Raw genomic sequence first — 22,754 nt, forward strand, 5'->3', positions numbered from 1 at the left:
GACTAAAATGTTTTTCTAAATAAAGTAAAATGTAATTATTGTATATGTGGAGAGAAGAACCTGAAGACACTAGGCCTAAATGTAGTGCATCTTATAAACAAGATTGTATATTTGTTATTCATTTTAGATTAGTTTACATAGGAATTGATTAACTATTCCACTCTGCTTCCATGTCTTGCTATTAAAATAATAATATATTCGCTGGGGGTAAGTTGCTAAATGCACAATGCCAGGGGTTGATATTGAGGACTTACAGGCCACATACATTTTCACCCAATTTCCCAGTTCATTTTTTATAGAATATGTATTAATACTAACAACTGTCACTTCTATATAAAAGTAAGAGGTTTGCAAATCTTTGTCCCATATTACACAATACCCTCTTTCAGGTGGAGCTGAGACTTGGTCTTGACCAATTGTTTCCTTTGTCCTGGCTTTTGGCCTTTCATTTGTAAGAGAGAATGGGGAAGGCTGCTGTTCTTTAGGAAAGTCACTTTAGTTAGTTTTACGAAGGGAAGATAATGTTTTTCATGTTGTTTCACCATTGAAGATTGAATACCTATTTCCCTTTCCTTAAGATTTCGTTATGATGTTATGCGTAAAAAGAGAGCCTCTTTATTCGATTAATGTATTCAACTGCAAATGTAATACCATAATTAGAAATAAAATACAAATTAAGAGCACTTAGCTTCTATATCTTAAATACTCTGGAAAGATGAATCTATACATTAGAAAATGTAATGTTGGGAGTATTCTACACTTAAAGGGACCCAATATTTTTTCACGATTCAGACAAAGCATAAACTTAAACAACTTTCCAATTTTCTTATGTTAGCAAATGTGCTTCATTCTCTTGGTATCTTTGGTTAAAGGAGCAGCAGCACGCTACTTGGAGCTAGCTGAACGTATAGGGTGAGCTAATGACAAGAAGCATATATGTACAGCCACCAATCAGAAGCTAGCTCCCAGTCGTGCATTGCTACACCTGAGCCCACCTAGATATGCTTTTCAACACAGAAAGAGAATGAAGGAAATTATATAATAGAGGTAATTTGGAAAGTTGCTTAAAATGCATGTTCTCTCTGAATAATGAAAGTTAAATTTTTTACTTTACTTTCACTTTAAGGGCCAGAAATAGTATCCCTTGTCAGGTATATCATAAGAAACTCATAGAATTGAGGGAACTTTCAGTATCATAGTATTTATTTGGTACCTGCATACTAAAAATACATTTCTATACTTGTCAATTAATATTTTTTTATTGCACTAAAATATAAACTTAATTCTAATATCATGAGTCGACCTGAATTTCAAATTTCACAAATTGTAAGAAATTACCTATTAATCTAGTTTAATAGCTTTACATAATATATATATATATATATATATATATATATATATATATATATATATATATATATATATATATATATATATATATATCGCATTTTCTTGTCCTGTGCGTTTTATTTGTGTATTTCCTTAAAGGGAAAGAAAAGTCAAAATTAAACTTTAATGATTCAGATAGGGCATGTAATTTTAAACAACTTTCTAATTTACTTTTATCATCAAATGTGCTTTGTTCTCTTGTTAATCTTAGTTGAAAGCTAAACCTAGGTAGGCTCATATGCTAATTTTTAAGCCTTTGAAGGCCGCCTCTCCTCTGTATGCATTTGACAGATAGAGGGCGTTAGTTTATGTGTTTCATATAGATAACACTGTGCTCACGCACGTGAAGTTATTTAAGAGTCAGCACTAATTGTCTGAAATGCAAGTCTGTCAAAAGATCTGAGATAAGGAGGCAGTCTGCAGAAGCTTACAAGGTAATTACAGAGGTAAAAAGTATATTTCTATAACAGTATTGGTTATGCAAAACTGGGAAATGGTAAATAAGAAGATTATCTATCTTTTTAAACGATAACATTTTTGGTGTTTACTATTTCTTTAAGCATAGGGGTGTTGTGAAGCTGACATTAAAATATATTTAATATCTACTGAGTGTATTTGTAAAACTGCAGTCTTATTTAAAACAAAAGGTTACAATAATATGTTTTAGACTGTAGAATTCTATATTTATAATGCATGATCACGCTCTTTCAGCAGTGCTGCTATTAATGAGCACTAAAGTATTTCATTCATTTTTATATGACGTTGGAGTAACAAAAGCTTTTATTAGAGGGCAAAATTTTAATAATACAAAAGCTCAGTGCAAAAAAAGATACAAGAAGGAAATTAAAAGGAGAGAGGACTAATAGTATGTGAAGGAATAATGAGTTTATTCCCCTTCTGTCCCTGTTCATGCTCTTACATGGACAATAAAGTAAACAGCACATCTCGTCAGTGTTTGAATACTAATATGTTGCTATTCTTCTGGTGATGAGCCTATATCCTTAAATGAGCACTAAAGTCAAAATTAAGCACAATTTAAAACAACTTTTTAATTCACTTCCATTTTCTAAATGTGCACACTCTTTGTATACACACTTTCTGAGGCACCAGTTCCTACTGAGCGTGTGCAAGACTTCACAGAATATACATACAGTATATGCATTTTGTGATTGGCTGATGGATGTCACATGATGCAGAGGAAAGGAAAATTAAACTAACTTTGAAAAAAATCTACTACTCTTTTGAATTTCAAACTAAGTGCTTTTGTATTTGTTGCCTTTTTTATTACACATTTATTAATTATGATCTTCTACTGTGTTTAGTGGTCATTTAATGACCCGGGGTGTAGTCCATCTCACAAAGCTCAATAACTTGTCCTCAGAAAACACCAGTCTAAAGCTCACTATAGACACAATCTGCTCCTTGTGGCCAAATGAACTAATCTACAACAGCATAAAAGTAATAGAATATGCAGAAGTCCTCTGCTGTGGGTGCGTCACACAAACTAGTGTAATTATAACAACAGCTGTGCCACTAAAGAGTGTGCTGCTCAAAGAGGCTAAACACATTTCACTGAGCCCTCCTGTCTGCGACATCATTATCTATAATGAGCATTACACGGGACAGATGGGAACTGAATACATTATTCTCTTACATTCTTAGAGATGCTCCTCTCCCTCTCATCTATTATTCTTTTGTGCAACTTTCATCAATTGTGTTGTGAACTTTCATTGCTGGGAACTTTTAGAATGAGCTGACACTTATGGAAATCTATCTATTTATCTATTGAAAAGTAGATAAATAGATATATGGACAGATATGAACTGCGCTGCCTTTAACTCATCTGGCAGCGAATGAGATACATGCTTGATCTTGGTAATGTGGCATCTGTGACATTATGTGCCTTGTCCCTCTGTTGTTATAGTGAGTGAGGTGAACATAAAAAATTAAAATGTAAAGCAATCAGACCTCCAGACATCAGACTTCAAAACAGAACTATAGTCCTTACACCTGTCACTCACATATGGGATCAGACCCCTTACCCTGCAGACTCACTGTCCATCACATCATATGAGACCACTTGCCTGCATCTACTCTCTCAGATACCCACATAGGTCAGATCTGTGGTGCCCTTCTGACAGCATCACATAATATCCGACTCCAAAGCCTTGCAGGTACTCTGTCAGCTATATACCCATTCAGATCAGACACATGGCCTTGCAGGTACTCTGTCAGCTATATATCCATTCAGATCAGACACATGGCCTTGCAGGTACTCTGTCAGCTATATACCCATTCAGATCAGACACATGGCCTTGCAGGTACTCTGTCAGCTATATATCCATTCAGATCAGACACATGGCCTTGCAGGTACTCTGTCAGCCACATATCCATTCAGATCAGGCACATGGCATTGCAGGTACTCACTCAGCCACATATCCATTCAGATCAGACACATGGACTTGTAGGTACTCACTCAGCTATATATCCATTAATATCAGACACATGGCCTTGCAGGTACTCTGTCAGCTATATATCCATTCAGATCAGACACATGGCCTTGCAGCTACTCACTCGGCTACATATCCATTCAGATCAGACACATGGCCTTGCAGGTACTCACTCGGCTACATATCCATTCAGATCAGACACATGGCCTTGCAGGTACTCACTCGGCTACATATCCATTCAGATCAGACACATGGCCTTGCAGGTACTCACTCAGCTACATATCCATTCAGATCAGACACATGGCCTTGCAGGTACTCACTCAGCTACATATCCATTCAGATCAGACACATGGCCTTGCAGGTACTCACTCAGCTGCATATCCATTCAGATCAGACACATGGCCTTGCAGGTACTCACTCAGCTACATATCCATTCAGATCAGACACATGGCCTTGCAGCTACTCACTCAGCTACATATCCATTCAGATCAGACACATGACCTTGCAGGTACTCACTCAGCTACATATCCATTCAGATCAGACACATGGCCTTGCAGGTACTCACTCAGCTACATATCAATTCAGATCAAAAACATGGCCTTGCAGGTACTCACTCAGCTACATATCCATTCAGATCAGACACATGGCCTTGCAGGTACTCACTCAGCTACATATCCATTCAGATCAGACACATGGCCTTGCAGCTACTCACTCAGCTACATATCCATTCAGATCAGACACATGACCTTGCAGGTACTCACTCAGCTACATATCCATTCAGATCAGACACATGGCCTTGCAGGTACTCACTCAGCTACATATCCATTCAGATCAGACACATGGCCTTGCAGGTACTCACTCAGCTACATATCCATTCAGATCAGACACATGGCCTTGAAGCTACTCACTCAGCTACATATCCATTCAGATCAGACACATGGCCTTGCAGGTACTCACTCAGCTACATATCAATTCAGATCAGACACATGGCCTTGCAGCTACTCACTCAGCTATATATCCATTCAGATCAGACACATGTTGCCTTGCAGGTACTCAGTCAGTTACATATCCATTCAGATCAGACACATGTTGCCTTGCAGGTACTCTGTCAGCTACATATCCATTCGGATCAGACACATGGCCTTGCAGGTACTCATTCAACTACATATCCATTCAGATCAGACACATGGCCTTGCAGGTATTCTGTCAGCTATATATCCATTCAGATCAGACACATGTTGCCTTGCAGGTACTCACTCAGCTACATATCCATTCAGATCAGACACATGTTGCCTTGCAGGTACTCATTCAGCTACATATCCATTCAGATCAGACACATGTTGCCTTGCAGGTACTCACTCAGTTACATATCCATTCAGATCAGACACATGTTGCCTTGCAGGTACTCATTCAGTTATATATCCATTCAGATCAGACACATGGCCTTGTAGGTACTCACTCAGTTACATATCCATTCAGATCAGACACATGGCCTTGCAGCTACTCACTCAGCTACATATCCATTCAGATCAGACACATGGCCTTGCAGGTACTCACTCAGTTACATATCCATTCAGATCAGACACATGTTGCCTTGCAGGTACTCAGTCAGCTACATATCCATTCAGATCAGACACATGGCCTTGCAGCTACTCACTCAGCTACATATCCATTCAGATCAGATACATGGCCTTGCAGGTACTCTGTCAGTTACATATCCATTCAGATCAGACACATGGCCTTGCAGGTACTCTGTCAGCTACATATCCATTCAGATCAGACACATGGCCTTGTAGGTACTCACTCAGCTACATATCCATTCAGATCAGACACATGGCCTTGCAGCTACTCACTCAGCTACATATCCATTCAGATCAGACACATGGCCTTGCAGCTACTCACTCAGCTACATATCCATTCAGATCAGACATATGGCTTTGCAGGTACTCACTCAGCTACGTATCCATTCAGATCAGACACATGGCCTTGCAGGTACTCACTCAGCTAGATATCCATTCAGATCAGACACATGGCCTTGCAGGTACTCACTCAGCTACATATCCATTCAGATCAGACACATGGCCTTGCAGCTACTCACTCAGCTACATATCCATTCAGATCAGACACATGGCCTTGCAGGTACTCACTCAGCTACATATCCATTCAGATCATACACATGGCCTTGCAGCTACTCACTCAGCTACATATCCATTCAGATCAGACACATGGCCTTGCAGGTATTCTGTCAGTTACATATCCGTTCAGATCAGACACATGTTGCCTTGCAGGTATTCAGTCAGCTACATATCCATTCAGATCAGACACATGGCCTTGCAGGTATTCTGTCAGTTACATATCCATTCAGATCAGACACGTTGCCTTGCAGGTACTCTGTCAGCTACATATCCATTCAGATCAGACACATGGCCTTGCAGGTACTCACTCAGCTACATATCCATTCAGATCAGACACATGGCCTTGCAGGTATTCTGTCAGTTACATATCCGTTCAGATCAGACACATGTTGCCTTGCAGGTATTCAGTCAGCTACATATCCATTCAGATCAGACACATGGCCTTGCAGGTATTCTGTCAGCTACATATCCATTCAGATCAGACACATGTTGCCTTGCAGGTACTCACTCAGCTACATATCTATTCAGATCAGACACATGGCCTTGCAGGTACTCACTCAGCTACATATCCATTCAGATCAGACACATGGCCTTTCAGGTATTCTGTTAGCTACATTTCCATTCAGATCAGACACATGTTGCCTTGCAGGTAGTCACTCAGCTACATATCCATTCAGTTCAGACACATGGCCTTGTAGGTACTCAGCTACATATCTATTCAGATCAGACACATGGCCTTGCAGCTACTCACTCAGCTACATATCCATTCAGATCAGACACATGGCCTTGCAGGTACTCTGTCAGCTACATATCCATTCAGATCAGACACATGGCCTTGTAGGTACTCAGCTACATATCTATTCAGATCAGACACATGGCCTTGCAGCTACTCACTCAGCTACATATCCATTCAGATCAGACACATGGCCTTACAGGTACTCACTCAGCTACATATCCATTCAGATCAGACACATGGCCTTGCAGGTACTCACTCAGGTACATATCCATTCAGATCAGACACATGGCCTTGCAGGTATTCTGTCAGCTACATATCCATTCAGATCAGACACATGGCCTTGCAGGTACTCACTCAGCTACATATCCATTCAGATCAGACACATGGCCTTGCAGGTACTCAGTCAGTTACATATCCATTCAGGTCAGACACATGGCCTTGCAGGTACTCTGTCAGCTACATATCCATTCAGATCAGACACATGGCCTTGCAGGTACTCACTCAGCTACATATCCATTCAGATCAGACACATGGCCTTGCAGGTACTCAGCTACATATCCATTCAGATCAGACACATGGCCTTTCAGGTATTCTGTTAGCTACATTTCCATTCAGATCAGACACATGTTGCCTTGCAGGTAGTCACTCAGCTACATATCCATTCAGTTCAGACACATGGCCTTGCAGGTACTCTGTCAGCTACATATCCATTCAGATCAGACACATGGCCTTGTAGGTACTCAGCTACATATCTATTCAGATCAGACACATGGCCTTGCAGCTACTCACTCAGCTACATATCCATTCAGATCAGACACATGGCCTTACAGGTACTCACTCAGCTACATATCCATTCAGATCAGACACATGGCCTTGCAGGTACTCACTCAGGTACATATCCATTCAGATCAGACACATGGCCTTGCAGGTATTCTGTCAGCTACATATCCATTCAGATCAGACACATGGCCTTGCAGGTACTCACTCAGCTACATATCCATTCAGATCAGACACATGGCCTTGCAGGTACTCAGTTACATATCCATTCAGGTCAGACACATGGCCTTGCAGGTACTCTGTCAGCTACATATCCATTCAGATCAGACACATGGCCTTGCAGGTACTCACTCAGCTGCATATCCATTCAGATCAGACACATGGCCTTACAGGTACTCACTCAGCTACATATCCATTCAGATCAGACACATGGCCTTGCAGGTACTCACTCAGGTACATATCCATTCAGATCAGACACATGGCCTTGCAGGTATTCTGTCAGCTACATATCCATTCAGATCAGACACATGGCCTTGCAGGTACTCACTCAGCTACATATCCATTCAGATCAGACACATGGCCTTGCAGGTACTCAGTCAGTTACATATCCATTCAGGTCAGACACATGGCCTTGCAGGTACTCTGTCATCTACATATCCATTCAGATCAGACACATGGCCTTGCAGGTACTCTGTCAGCTACATATCCATTCAGATCAGACACATGGCCTTGCAAGTACTCTGTCAGCTACATATCCATTCAGATCAGACACATGGCCTTGCAGGTACTCACTCAGCTACATATCCATTCAGATCAGACACATGGCCTTGCAGGTACTCTGTCAGCTACATATCCATTGAGATCAGACACATGGCCTTGCAGGTACTCAATCAGCTACACATCCATTCAGATCAGACACATGGCCTTGCAGGTATTCTGTCAGCTACATATCCATTCAGATCAGACACATGGCCTTGCAGCTACTCACTCAGCTACATATCCATTCAGATCAGACACATGGCCTTGCAGGTACTCACTCAGCTACATATCCATTCAGATCAGACACATGGCCTTGCAGGTATTCTGTCAGCTATATATCCATTCAGATCAGACACATGGCCTTGCAGGTATTCTGTCAGTTACATATCCATTCAGATCAGACACATGTTGCCTTGCAGGTACTCAGTCAGCTACATATCCATTCAGATCAGACACATGGCCTTGCAGGTACTCACTCAGCTACATATCCATTCAGATCAGACACATGGCCTTGCAGGTATTCTGTCAGCTACATATCCATTCAGATCAGACACATGTTGCCTTGCAGGTACTCAGTCAGCTACATATCCATTCAGATCAGACACATGGCCTTGCAGGTACTCACTCAGCTACATATCCATTCAGATCAGACACATGGCCTTGCAGGTATTCTGTCAGCTACATATCCATTCAGATCAGACACATGTTGCCTTGCAGGTACTCACTCAGCTACATATCCATTCAGATCAGACACATGGCCTTGCAGGTACTCTGTCAGCTATATATCCATTCAGATCAGACACATGGCCTTGAGGGTACTCACTCAGCTACATATCTATTCAGATCAGACACATGGCCTTGCAGGTACTCACTCAGCTACATATCCATTCAGATCAGACACATGGCCTTGCAGGTACTCAGTCAGCTACATATCCATTCAGATCAGACACATGGCCTTGCAGGTATTCTGTTAGCTACATTTCCATTCAGATCAGACACATGGCCTTGCAGGTACTCAGTCAGCTACATTTCCATTCAGATCAGACACATGTTGCCTTGCAGGTACTCAGCTACATATCCATTCAGATCAGACACATGGCCTTGCAGGTACTCTGTCAGTTACATATCCATTCAGATCAGACACATGGCCTTGCAGGTACTCACTCAGCTGCATATCCATTCAGATCAGACACATGGCCTTACAGGTACTCACTCAGCTACATATCCATTCAGATCAGACACATGGCCTTGCAGGTACTCACTCAGGTACATATCCATTCAGATCAGACACATGGCCTTGCAGGTATTCTGTCAGCTACATATCCATTCAGATCAGACACATGGCCTTGCAGGTACTCACTCAGCTACATATCCATTCAGATCAGACACATGGCCTTGCAGGTACTCAGTCAGTTACATATCCATTCAGGTCAGACACATGGCCTTGCAGGTACTCTGTCAGCTACATATCCATTCAGATCAGACACATGGCCTTGCAGGTACTCTGTCAGCTACATATCCATTCAGATCAGACACATGGCCTTGCAGGTACTCACTCAGCTACATATCCATTCAGATCAGACACATGGCCTTGCAGGTACTCACTCAGCTACATATCCATTCAGATCAGACACATGGCCTTGCAGGTACTCTGTCTGCTACATATCCATTCAGATCAGACACATGGCCTTGCAGGTACTCACTCAGCTACATATCCATTCAGATCAGACACATGGCCTTGCAGGTATTCTGTCAGCTATATATCCATTCAGATCAGACACATGGCCTTGCAGGTATTCTGTCAGTTACATATCCATTCAGATCAGACACATGTTGCCTTGCAGGTACTCAGTCAGCTACATATCCATTCAGATCAGACACATGGCCTTGCAGGTACTCACTCAGCTACATATCCATTCAGATCAGACACATGGCCTTGCAGGTATTCTGTCAGCTACATATCCATTCAGATCAGACACATGGCCTTGCAGCTACTCACTCAGCTACATATCCATTCAGATCAGACACATGGCCTTGCAGGTACTCTGTCAGCTACATATCCATTCAGATCAGACACATGGCCTTGCAGGTACTCACTCAGCTACATATCCATTCAGATCAGACACATGGCCTTGCAGGTATTCTGTCAGCTACATATCCATTCAGATCAGACACATGGCCTTGCAGGTACTCACTCAGCTACATATCCATTCAGATCAGACACATGGCCTTGCAGGTACTCACTCAGCTACATATCCATTCAGATCAGACACATGGCCTTGCAGGTACTCACTCAGCTATATATCCATTCAGATCAGACACATGGCCTTGAGGGTACTCACTCAGCTACATATCTATTCAGATCAGACACATGGCCTTGCAGGTATTCACTCAGCTACATATCCATTCAGATCAGACACATGGCCTTGCAGGTACTCAGTCAGCTACATATCCATTCAGATCAGACACATGGCCTTGCAGGTATTCTGTTAGCTACATTTCCATTCAGATCAGACACATGTTGCCTTGCAGGTACTCACTCAGCTACATATCCATTCAGATCAGACACATGGCCTTGCAGGTACTCACTCAGCTGCATATCCATTCAGATCAGACACATGGCCTTACAGGTACTCACTCAGCTACATATCCATTCAGATCAGACACATGGCCTTGCAGGTACTCACTCAGGTACATATCCATTCAGATCAGACACATGGCCTTGCAGGTATTCTGTCAGCTACATATCCATTCAGATCAGACACATGGCCTTGCAGGTACTCACTCAGCTACATATCCATTCAGATCAGACACATGGCCTTGCAGGTACTCAGTCAGTTACATATCCATTCAGGTCAGACACATGGCCTTGCAGGTACTCTGTCAGCTACATATCCATTCAGATCAGACACATGGCCTTGCAGGTACTCTGTCAGCTACATATCCATTCAGATCAGACACATGGCCTTGCAGGTACTCTGTCAGCTACATATCCATTCAGATCAGACACATGGCCTTGCAGGTACTCACTCAGCTACATATCCATTCAGATCAGACACATGGCCTTGCAGGTACTCACTCAGCTACATATCCATTCAGATCAGACACATGGCCTTGCAGGTACTCTGTCAGCTACATATCCATTCAGATCAGACACATGGCCTTGCAGGTACTCTGTCAGCTACATATCCATTCAGATCAGACACATGGCCTTGCAGGTACTCACTCAGCTACACATCCATTCAGATCAGACACATGGCCTTGCAGGTATTCTGTCAGCTACATATCCATTGAGATCAGACATATGGCCTTGCATTTACTCACTCAGCTACATATCCATTCAGATCAGACACATGGCCTTGCAGGTACTCACTCAGCTACATATCCATTCAGATCAGACACATGGCCTTGCAGGTATTCTGTCAGCTATATATCCATTCAGATCAGACACATGGCCTTGCAGGTATTCTGTCAGTTACATATCCATTCAGATCAGACACATGTTGCCTTGCAGGTACTCTGTCAGCTACATATCCATTCAGATCAGACACATGGCCTTGCAGGTACTCACTCAGCTACATATCCATTCAGATCAGACACATGGCCTTGCAGGTATTCTGTCAGCTACATATCCATTCAGATCAGACACATGTTGCCTTGCAGGTACTCATTCAGCTACATATCCATTCAGATCAGACACATGTTGCCTTGCAGGTACTCAGTCAGCTACATATCCATTCAGATCAGACAAATGGCCTTGCAGGTACTCACTCAGCTACATATCCATTCAGATCAGACACATGGCCTTGCAGGTACTCTGTCAGCTACATATCCATTCAGATCAGACACATGGCCTTGCAGGTACTCTGTCAGCTACATATCCATTCAGATCAGACACATTGTCTTGCAGGTACTCACTCAGCTACACATCCATTCAGATCAGACACATGGCCTTGCAGGTATTCTGTCAGCTACATATCCATTCAGATCAGACACATGGCCTTGCAGCTACTCACTCAGCTACATATCCATTCAGATCAGACACATGGCCTTGCAGGTACTCACTCAGCTACATATCCATTCAGATCAGACACATGGCCTTGCAGGTATTCTGTCAGCTATATATCCATTCAGATCAGACACATGGCCTTGCAGGTATTCTGTCAGCTACATATCCATTCAGATCAGACACATGGCCTTGCAGGTACTCACTCAGCTACATATCCATTCAGATCAGACACATGGCCTTGCAGGTATTCTGTCAGCTACATATCCATTCAGATCAGACACATGTTGCCTTGCAGGTACTCACTCAGCTACATATCCATTCAGATCAGACACATGGCCTTGCAGGTACTCTGTCAGCTATATATCCATTCAGATCAGACACATGGCCTTGAGGGTACTCACTCAGCTACATATCTATTCAGATCAGACACATGGCCTTGCAGGTACTCACTCAGCTACATATCCATTCAGATCAGACACATGGCCTTGCAGGTACTCAGTCAGCTACATATCCATTCAGATCAGACACATGGCCTTGCAGGTATTCTGTTAGCTACATTTCCATTCAGATCAGACACATGTTGCCTTGCAGGTACTCACTCAGCTACATATCCATTCAGATCAGACACATGGCCTTGCAGGTACTCTGTCAGTTACATATCCATTCAGATCAGACACATGGCCTTGCAGGTACTCACTCAGCTGCATATCCATTCAGATCAGACACATGGCCTTACAGGTACTCACTCAGCTACATATCCATTCAGATCAGACACATGGCCTTGCAGGTACTCACTCAGGTACATATCCATTCAGATCAGACACATGGCCTTGCAGGTATTCTGTCAGCTACATATCCATTCAGATCAGACACATGGCCTTGCAGGTACTCACTCAGCTACATATCCATTCAGATCAGACACATGGCCTTGCAGGTACTCAGTCAGTTACATATCCATTCAGGTCAGACACATGGCCTTGCAGGTACTCTGTCAGCTACATATCCATTCAGATCAGACACATGGCCTTGCAGGTACTCTGTCAGCTACATATCCATTCAGATCAGACACATGGCCTTGCAGGTACTCTGTCAGCTACATATCCATTCAGATCAGACACATGGCCTTGCAGGTACTCACTCAGCTACATATCCATTCAGATCAGACACATGGCCTTGCAGGTACTCACTCAGCTACATATCCATTCAGATCAGACACATGGCCTTGCAGGTACTCTGTCAGCTACATATCCATTCAGATCAGACACATGGCCTTGCAGGTACTCACTCAGCTACACATCCATTCAGATCAGACACATGGCCTTGCAGGTACTCACTCAGCTACATATCCATTCAGATCAGACACATGGCCTTGCAGGTACTCACTCAGCTACATATCCATTCAGATCAGACACATGGCCTTGCAGGTATTCTGTCAGCTACATATCCATTCAGATCAGACACATGGCCTTGCAGGTACTCACTCAGCTACACATCCATTCAGATCAGACACATGGCCTTGCAGGTACTCACTCAGCTACATATCCATTCAGATCAGACACATGGCCTTGCAGGTACTCTGTCAGCTACATATCCATTCAGATCAGACACATGGCCTTGCAGGTACTCACTCAGCTACACATCCATTCAGATCAGACACATGGCCTTGCAGGTACTCACTCAGCTACATATCCATTCAGATCAGACACATGGCCTTGCAGGTACTCACTCAGCTACATATCCATTCAGATCAGACACATGGCCTTGCAGGTATTCTGTCAGCTACATATCCATTCAGATCAGACACATGGCCTTGCAGGTACTCACTCAGCTACACATCCATTCAGATCAGACACATGGCCTTGCAGGTATTCTGTCAGCTACATATCCATTCAGATCAGACACATGGCCTTGCAGCTACTCACTCAGCTACATATCCATTCAGATCAGACACATGGCCTTGCAGGTACTCACTCAGCTACATATCCATTCAGATCAGACACATGGCCTTGCAGGTACTCACTCAGCTACATATCCATTCAGATCAGACACATGGCCTTGCAGGTATTCTGTCAGCTACATATCCATTCAGATCAGACACATGTTGCCTTGCAGGTACTCAGTCAGCTACATATCCATTCAGATCAGACACATGTTGCCTTGCAGGTACTCAGTCAGCTACATATCCATTCAGATCAGACAAATGGCCTTGCAGGTATTCTGTCAGCTACATATCCATTCAGATCAGACACATGTTGCCTTGCAGGTACTCACTCAGCTACATATCCATTCAGATCAGACACATGGCCTTGCAGGTACTCACTCAGCTACATATCTATTCAGATCAGACACATGGCCTTGCAGCTACTCACTCAGCTACATATCCATTCAGATCAGACACATGGCCTTGCAGGTACTCTGTCAGCTACATATCCATTCAGATCAGACACATGGCCTTGCAGGTACTCTGTCAGCTACATATCCATTCAGATCAGACACATGGCCTTGCAGGTACTCACTCAGCTACACATCCATTCAGATCAGACACATGGCCTTGCAGGTATTCTGTCAGCTACATATCCATTCAGATCAGACACATGGCCTTGCAGCTACTCACTCAGCTACATATCCATTCAGATCAGACACATGTTGCCTTGCAGGTACTCACTCAGCTACATATCCATTCAGATCAGACACATGGCCTTGCAGGTATTCTGTCAGCTATATATCCATTCAGATCAGACACATGGCCTTGCAGGTATTCTGTCAGTTACATATCCATTCAGATCAGACACATGTTGCCTTGCAGGTACTCAGTCAGCTACATATCCATTCAGATCAGACAGATGTTGCCTTGCAGGTACTCAGTCAGCTACATATCCATTCAGATCAGACACATGGCCTTGCAGGTATTCTGTCAGCTACATATCCATTCAGATCAGACACATGTTGCCTTGCAGGTACTCACTCAGCTACATATCCATTCAGATCAGACACATGGCCTTGCAGGTACTCACTCAGCTACATATCTATTCAGATCAGACACATGGCCTTGCAGCTACTCACTCAGCTACATATCCATTCAGATCAGACACATGGCCTTGCAGGTACTCACTCAGTTACATATCCATTCAGATCAGACACATGTTGCCTTGCAGGTATTCTGTTAGCTACATTTCCATTCAGATCAGACACATGTTGCCTTGCAGGTACTCACTCAGCTACATATCCATTCAGATCAGACACATGGCCTTGCAGGTACTCTGTCAGTTACATATCCATTCAGATCAGACACATGGCCTTGCAGGTACTCTGTCAGCTACATATCCATTCAGATCAGACACATGGCCTTGTAGGTACTCACTCAGCTACATATCCATTCAGATCAGACACATGGCCTTGCAGGTACTCACTCAGCTACATATCCATTCAGATCAGACACATGGCTTTGCAGGTACTCACTCAGCTACATATCCATTCAGATCAGACACATGGCCTTGCAGGTACTCACTCAGCTACACATCCATTCAGATCAGACACATGGCCTTGCAGCTACTCTGTCAGCTACATATCCATTCAGATCAGACACATTGCCTTGCAGCTACTCTGTCAGCTACATATCCATTCAGATCAGACACATGGCCTTGCAGGTATTCTGTCAGCTACATATCCATTCAGATCAGACACATGGCCTTGCAGCTACTCTGTCAGACATATGACCATCAGACCCTAAAGCCCTGTAGCCCCTTTGTCAGCCTCATACCCACTTCAGATCAGATCTTGTCCTGTAATCTCTTTACATTTAACAATGATGCACATGTTTCTGACTCCTGCACCTATTTCCCCTTTGTGGGCTTTGCTGTCTCTTTGGTATGGGCCTTTCTGTGCAAGGGAAGTAAGAGGAAGATACTACATGCCAAAGAACATGTTAGTGCAGACTTTGAGCCCCCCAAACAATAGGTGCTGATGAGGGTAACAAAGATGTTGAACATTATTTATAGAGCCCTTCGTAGCTCAACAGTTGTGTTTTACGCATTCGTTTGGAGGTGCATAGCACCCCCAACCGTCTCTGATAGTATTAACTTATTAATATGTAATACTTAATGCAGACAGACATCAAGTTTTGCACATACACTAATTTCACACAATATGCTAATGGCATTTTGATAATTCAATTTTTACAAATGAGCAGCAGCGTTTGCTTTGCAATTACGTTTTTAGCAAGTTATTCAAATGATTATTTAATTTTCTAATAAGTGATTTTCTAATTCAAGCAGCTTATATTTGTACTGTAAATGGTTTATAAAAGTTGTGTGTGTGTGGCCTTGATACATAAAGTTTATCTAGGATAATTGGTTACCACAATCAGGTTTGCAAATGCCTTTGCACCATCTACAACTCAAAGTTATTTTTTCCTTTTTGCAAAAATGATTCTTAGTTAAGATACAGCACATGAGACATGGTACCTTAGAGATGAATTTTGAAATACATTTTGATCACTTTATTTAGGCATGAAAACAAGCAATTACAGATGTCAAGGACAGCTTTTTTTATCTTAACCAATCAGTTTGTATGGTCTAGTCCAGGGTTCTTCAAAAGTTTTTTCCTCAAGACCCAGGGCAATTATACCACATACCTTTGCAACCCTATTCTTATGCTTGGTCTGAAAATGTCTTAAAAAGACAGTCTACACCAGAATTTTTATTGTTTAAAAAGATAAATAATCCCTTTATTACCAATTCCCCAGTTTTGCATAACTAACACAGTTATATTAATATATGTTTTACCTCTGTGATTACCTTGTATCTAAGCCTCTGCAGACTGCCTCATTATCTCAGTCCTTTTGACAGACATGCAATTTAGCCAACTCATAAATAACTCCACGGGAGTGAGCACAAGGTTATATGACACATGTGAACTAGCACTGTCTAACTGTAAAAAACTTTCAAAATGCTCTGAGCTAAGAGATGGTTTTCAACAGTTTAAAAATCAGTTTGAGCCTAGCTATGTTTAGCTTTTCAAAAATACCAACAAGGGAACAAAGCAAATTTAATGATAAAAGTAAATTGTAAAGTTGTTTAAAATTTCATGCCCTACCTGAATCATGAAAGTTTAATTTTGACTACACTGTCCCTTTAAGTAATATAGAAAAAGAAAGCAGGTAATTTGTTAAAGAGCTTCTAAAGTCAAAATTAAGGTTTCATGATTTATAAAAAGCATGAAAATACTTATATTCCCTTTAATGACATTATTTTTTCTGTGCAGAATACAAAATATGGCTATACAACATTCTAAGTTTCTCTAAATTATTGTAAAGTGTGGAACTCTCTACACAATTACAGTTCTTTATTGTATCAAGATGCCTGTAGAAGGAATCTCTTGGCTCTTTAAGCATAAATATTTTAAATATTTCTGTAGTGAACGCTTTAAAATGATTAGTACTTTACAACACATATAATTTATTCTATTGCAACTATTCATGTAATTCAGCAGTGCTCCTGCCAGCCAAGTGCGGTCTGTGATTTTGCTTTATACAGATGCAAATTAATGATTCCTCGTTATGCACAACAATTAATTGTTCAGTCAAAACGATCTAACAAGGCAGAAACAGACTCTTCCATTTGAATTAAAAAATGGACACTCTTGGCCTGCTAATCAGTGCTTTGATTTCAACTGGTTTTGTTTTCTGAAGAAAGATTAGCTGTAAATTATAAACACTGTAATCGGGTGTCAGCACCCAGGTCCATGATTAAAGCTGCCATTACACTCAATCAGCACTCTGTTTATTCAACACTGATTAGAAAACTAGCAGCATTGGAGAAGAACTTGGAAAGCTGCCATGTTTCCTGTAGCCTGTTGCTACAAATCTAAAATGTGGGCTAAATTTCACAAGAAGAGTCCTGCCTCAGCACTGAATGCCTGCTATAGAATTTATAATAGGATATTTCAGCAACTCACGTTCAACACTGAAATCATTCCAGTTTAGTCACAGCTCTATTATATGATCTGACTTCCACCCACAGACTTTCCCCAGCATTGGGTGTTTATATCATGAGGAAGACAACAGTGCTGAACTGCGTGAATGAAAGGTTTATTATGTGTTAGAGAGTAGTTTTACGATTTTGAGGTAAAAATTCCCATATAGAAGCAGCTGCTGAGTGAAGTATTGGGCCAGCTAATAGAGTGTATAAATGGATATTTGACCCATCTCCATGTTTGAGCTCACTAGAAAATGATTCACTGCTGTCAACGTACACTATTTGTTTGATACAATATTTGGAGTCTCATCAAAAGCTCACTCTACTGGGAAATTAAAAGCACCTAAAAAAAAAAGCGAATTCATTAATCTAGTACCCGAAACCTCAAAGGTGTCAGCTGGCCTAAATTTACAAGATGTTTTTTTTTTTTTTTGCGTCTAGTGTTCTACATAGAGCAAAGTTTTATGGTCAAGAACTACCCCTGTGTGAGGGTTTTAGTCCTACTGCTTAAAGGTACTCAACTCAATTGTTTTTCCTTTTATGTGAAAGAGACCATTTAAAAATGTTTATATTGTTTTTGCTGGGAAAACATGAAGTAAACACGGTTTGAAAAAATTGAAACACCTGACTTTGAAAGAATGGAATTACATGTTCTATAGCACAGCTTAATTTCTATCTAAATCTTAAAAACAAATGATAACGTTTTATCCTGTTGGTACCTGATGCCACAGTACCTTAAGCATATATTCCCTGGAGGGACGAACCTCTGTTGGAAAGGTTGCAGTGACCCTGGTACAATGTACCAAGTATTATTTATATATATTTCCCTTGGTCTAAGCTATTATCCTATCAGGGAATTCTAGCTCTGCAATGAACTAGGAGAGCACTGATATGAATTTCTGAGTTAATAAATTTTTATCTCTCAAATGGATATACAATTTGAGACTGCACTGTCCATTTCAGAAAAAAAGAGTTTTGTCTGTTTCTCAGAAATTCTTGCATCTTTTTGACAAACTCCGTTACACTAGGCTTGACTTTCGCTAGATTTCCAAAGCTTTTAAATTCTATTTAAGTCTTATATTTCCACATTCGTCAGAGTCTTAACATAAAATAGATATGTCTCATTGGCTTTTTATTTGAGATATTTATTCAACCAAAAGTTCACTCTATTACACAGACTTTGAGACAGTACCAAAAATAATGCGTAATATCTGCTTTAGGAAAGTAACATCTAAACATCTAAAACAATTACCTCTGCGCCTGTCACTCCATTTAGAAAGTAAGTCGGTGTAATATAATACCCTCCAGGCTGTTAATACAACAGGTATTTTCCCACTCCTAACTTACCTTCCTGCTTTTCAACAAAGGATAACAAGAAAGGTAAGAAAAATTGATAATAGAAGTACATTGGAAAGTTGTTTAAAATTGTATGTTCTATTTATGTCCCTTTAAATATTTCCCCAAAATTGAATTATAAGTTAAAAAATAAATTCTTATCCTATCCAACAGTGCCAAACACATTTTACCCCAAATACTGGAAAACAACACTACAACCACCAACACTAGAATGGGGACAATAAGTATCACTAAATATCTCCATTGAACAATAGCGTTTCTTATGCTCAGGTCAATGAACTAATTAAGTCATTATGGACACCACCCAGAATTCCCTGCGAGATAACAGTACCAACTCACTTTTGTATTCCAGAAACATGCATCTATCGATAACTGTGTCAACTACAACACTTTTTAGTCTTCTACACTTACTGTCCAGACAGGCTAAAACGTAACTATGACTGGGAGAGTGGAATAAGTGCTGTGACTTAAAGTGATGGTAAATCTGAGCATTTTAAAAAATGCTAATATTTAACACCACTAAAAATAAACAGTAGTTTCAGTCATCAGGGTGCTAAAGTCAGCAGCTCCGTCCGCCCACTGTGCAGCGCTCTTTAGCAATGAGGTGAGGTTTCCATCTCTAAACCAATAGCCGTGCTAGGATGTCAGACGACACACACGGCTATTGGTTTAGTGATGGAAACCTCACCTTATTGAAGAAGAGTGCTGTGCCGTGGGTGGCCAGAGCCGCTAACTTTAGCACCCTTTGTTTAATAACTGATGACTGAAACTACAGTTTATGTTTAGTGATGTTAAATATTAGAATTTTTTAGTGCTGCAGCACATAAATGGAGAGTTTAGCACCCTTTGTTTAATAACTGATGACTGAAACTACAGTTTATGTTTAGGGATTGTAAATCCTAGCGTTTTTTTAAACCTTCGAATTTGCCATCACTAAAAAAACCTAGAAAAGGACCAAACGCATGAGTTGGAGTTATACCTCTGTTAGCACATGGGAACAAATTTGAGCTTCATTTTATTGGATTACTTTAGATTTAAAATGCATCTTTATTATACTGTCCTACTTTTTTCTGTTTTTCATTTCTAGAACTAGAGTAAATACTATATGTGTGAGGCTTAGGGTGAGTGGAACTCCATATGCAGGGATAGATGTCCAGGAAACAAAAACGAAGAATTAGTCAATATGAAGGATTAAACAAGAGCATAGTCCAGGAATAAGCCAAAGTCAGATACCGTGAGATCAGTCCAGCAACTAGGTACCAAGGGGAAAGGAGCAAGGTCCAGCAGGTATAGGTGGGCAGCCTGGCGCATGATACCAGATGAATGCAGAAGTGAAAACAGGATTCAGGTAAGCTGCCACTGGTACACCAAGCACAGGAGACTCAGCAGCCACAGGATACCAAGCGTGCACTGTTGGTGCGACTGTTACGGGATAGTAGGTGAGTGCAGTAGATACAGCAAGATGCAGGAGACTCAGCAGGCTCTCATGGGATACCAGGTGAATAAAGCAGGCATAGCGGAATACAGGTAGACTGCCACTGGTACAGCAAGCACAAGGGACCAGGCACAGGATACCCAGCAGGTATGGTTGGTAAGACTGTCGCGGGATACCAGGTGAGTGCAGTAGATACAGCAGGTTGCAGGAGACTCAGCAGACTGTCACCGTGAATAAAACAGGTATAGCAGAATACAGGTAGGCTGCCACTGGTACAGCAAGCACAAGGGACCAGGCACAGGATACCCAGCAGGTATGGTTGGTAAGACTGTCGCGGGATGCCAGGTGAGTGCAGTAGATACAGCAGGTTGCAGGAGACTCAGCAGACTGTCACCGTGAATAAAACAGGTATAGCAGGATACAGGTAGGCTGCCACTGGTACAGCAAGCACAAGGGACCAGGCACAGGATACCCAGTAGGTATGGTTGGTAAGATACCAGGTGAGTGCAGTAGATACAGCAGGTTACAGGAGACTCAGCAGACTGTCACGGTGAATAAAGCAGGATACAGGTAGGCTGCCACTGGTACAGCAAGCACAAGAGACTCGGCAGGCACAGAATATCCAGTGGATACCTAGGTAAGCTGTCACTGGTACAGCAAGCACAGGAGACTCAGCAGGCACAGGATATCTAGTGGGTACTGTTGGTGAGGATGCCACAGGATACCAGGTAGGTGCAGCGGGGTACAGCAGGATTCAGGTAAACTGCCATTGGTACAGCAAACACAGAAAACTCAACAGGAACTCGAACAAGGTAACTATCTGTTTGAAACTCAGCAGACACAGGAGCAAGATAAGAAACAGTTTGTTACACCACAGAATACAGGAGAGCAGGTAAAGATTAGGTGCACCTCTCAATAACACAGTCCAGAGTTATGGCCGGAGTGAATTGTAACAGGAACTCCCACACCTGTAGTCATTTGGGTGGGAGTTTCTGTAATTGTGTGTGGCCCCTTTAAATCAGTGCAGCACGCGCCTGGGAAGAGCAGCTTCCTCTGCAGAGGACAGACCTCGGCATTCCTCCATGTGGAAATCTGAGGCAGGAGCCCTTCACAGGATCTTCTCAGGTTCCTGACAAAAAGTTTATACTTCATGCCATAGCTTTTATGTCTACATGTGAGTGATGCTGGACATGCTAGGACTTGTAGCCCTTGAGCTTGGTATTCAACTGTGTATTTTCTGAACTATCTAGTGGCCACCTGCATACTTTGGGAAGACCCTTTGTGGAAAACCAGTGTCTAGCATCCTACTATACTGTTCTTTCTGTTTGCAATTTATATTGTTATCATAATTTATTTCAGTAAAAGTCTAAATAAATAAATTCAAAGTAAGACACCAACATCAGCTGTGTACTTCCTACTAATGCTTGTAAGGTGATAGCTACTTCCTGCTAATGGTGATTGATCGAAGGGTACTTTCTGCTAATGTTCATTAGTTGATAGTTATGGACCATTGGGAACATATTAAAGGGGATATTCCCAGACAGTGGAGACCAGCAATGTCCATTCAATACAGGAATGCACGTGAAGACCAGAGCTCGCTGCCCAGCTCCCAGCAAAGGGCAGCAAAAGAATGGGGCCGATTTATAAATGTGTGGGCAGACATGATCCGCTGTAGCGGATCATGTCCACCAATGTTCCCTCTAATTTTTTTTCTTTGTGTGCAATTTTTTTTT

At 41.8% G+C, this 22,754-nt stretch overlaps 1 protein-coding gene across 1 annotated transcript in view; it reads left to right on the top strand.

Moving 5' to 3' along the window:
• The window catches only part of ACVRL1 (activin A receptor like type 1), a 256,334-nt gene that overhangs the window by 145,308 nt on the left and 88,272 nt on the right, over nt 1–22,754 (top strand). The gene's annotated exons all lie outside the window — the stretch shown is intronic.

This window comes from Bombina bombina, chromosome 3, assembly GCF_027579735.1.
Source record: "Bombina bombina isolate aBomBom1 chromosome 3, aBomBom1.pri, whole genome shotgun sequence".
NCBI lineage: Eukaryota > Metazoa > Chordata > Amphibia > Anura > Bombinatoridae > Bombina > Bombina bombina.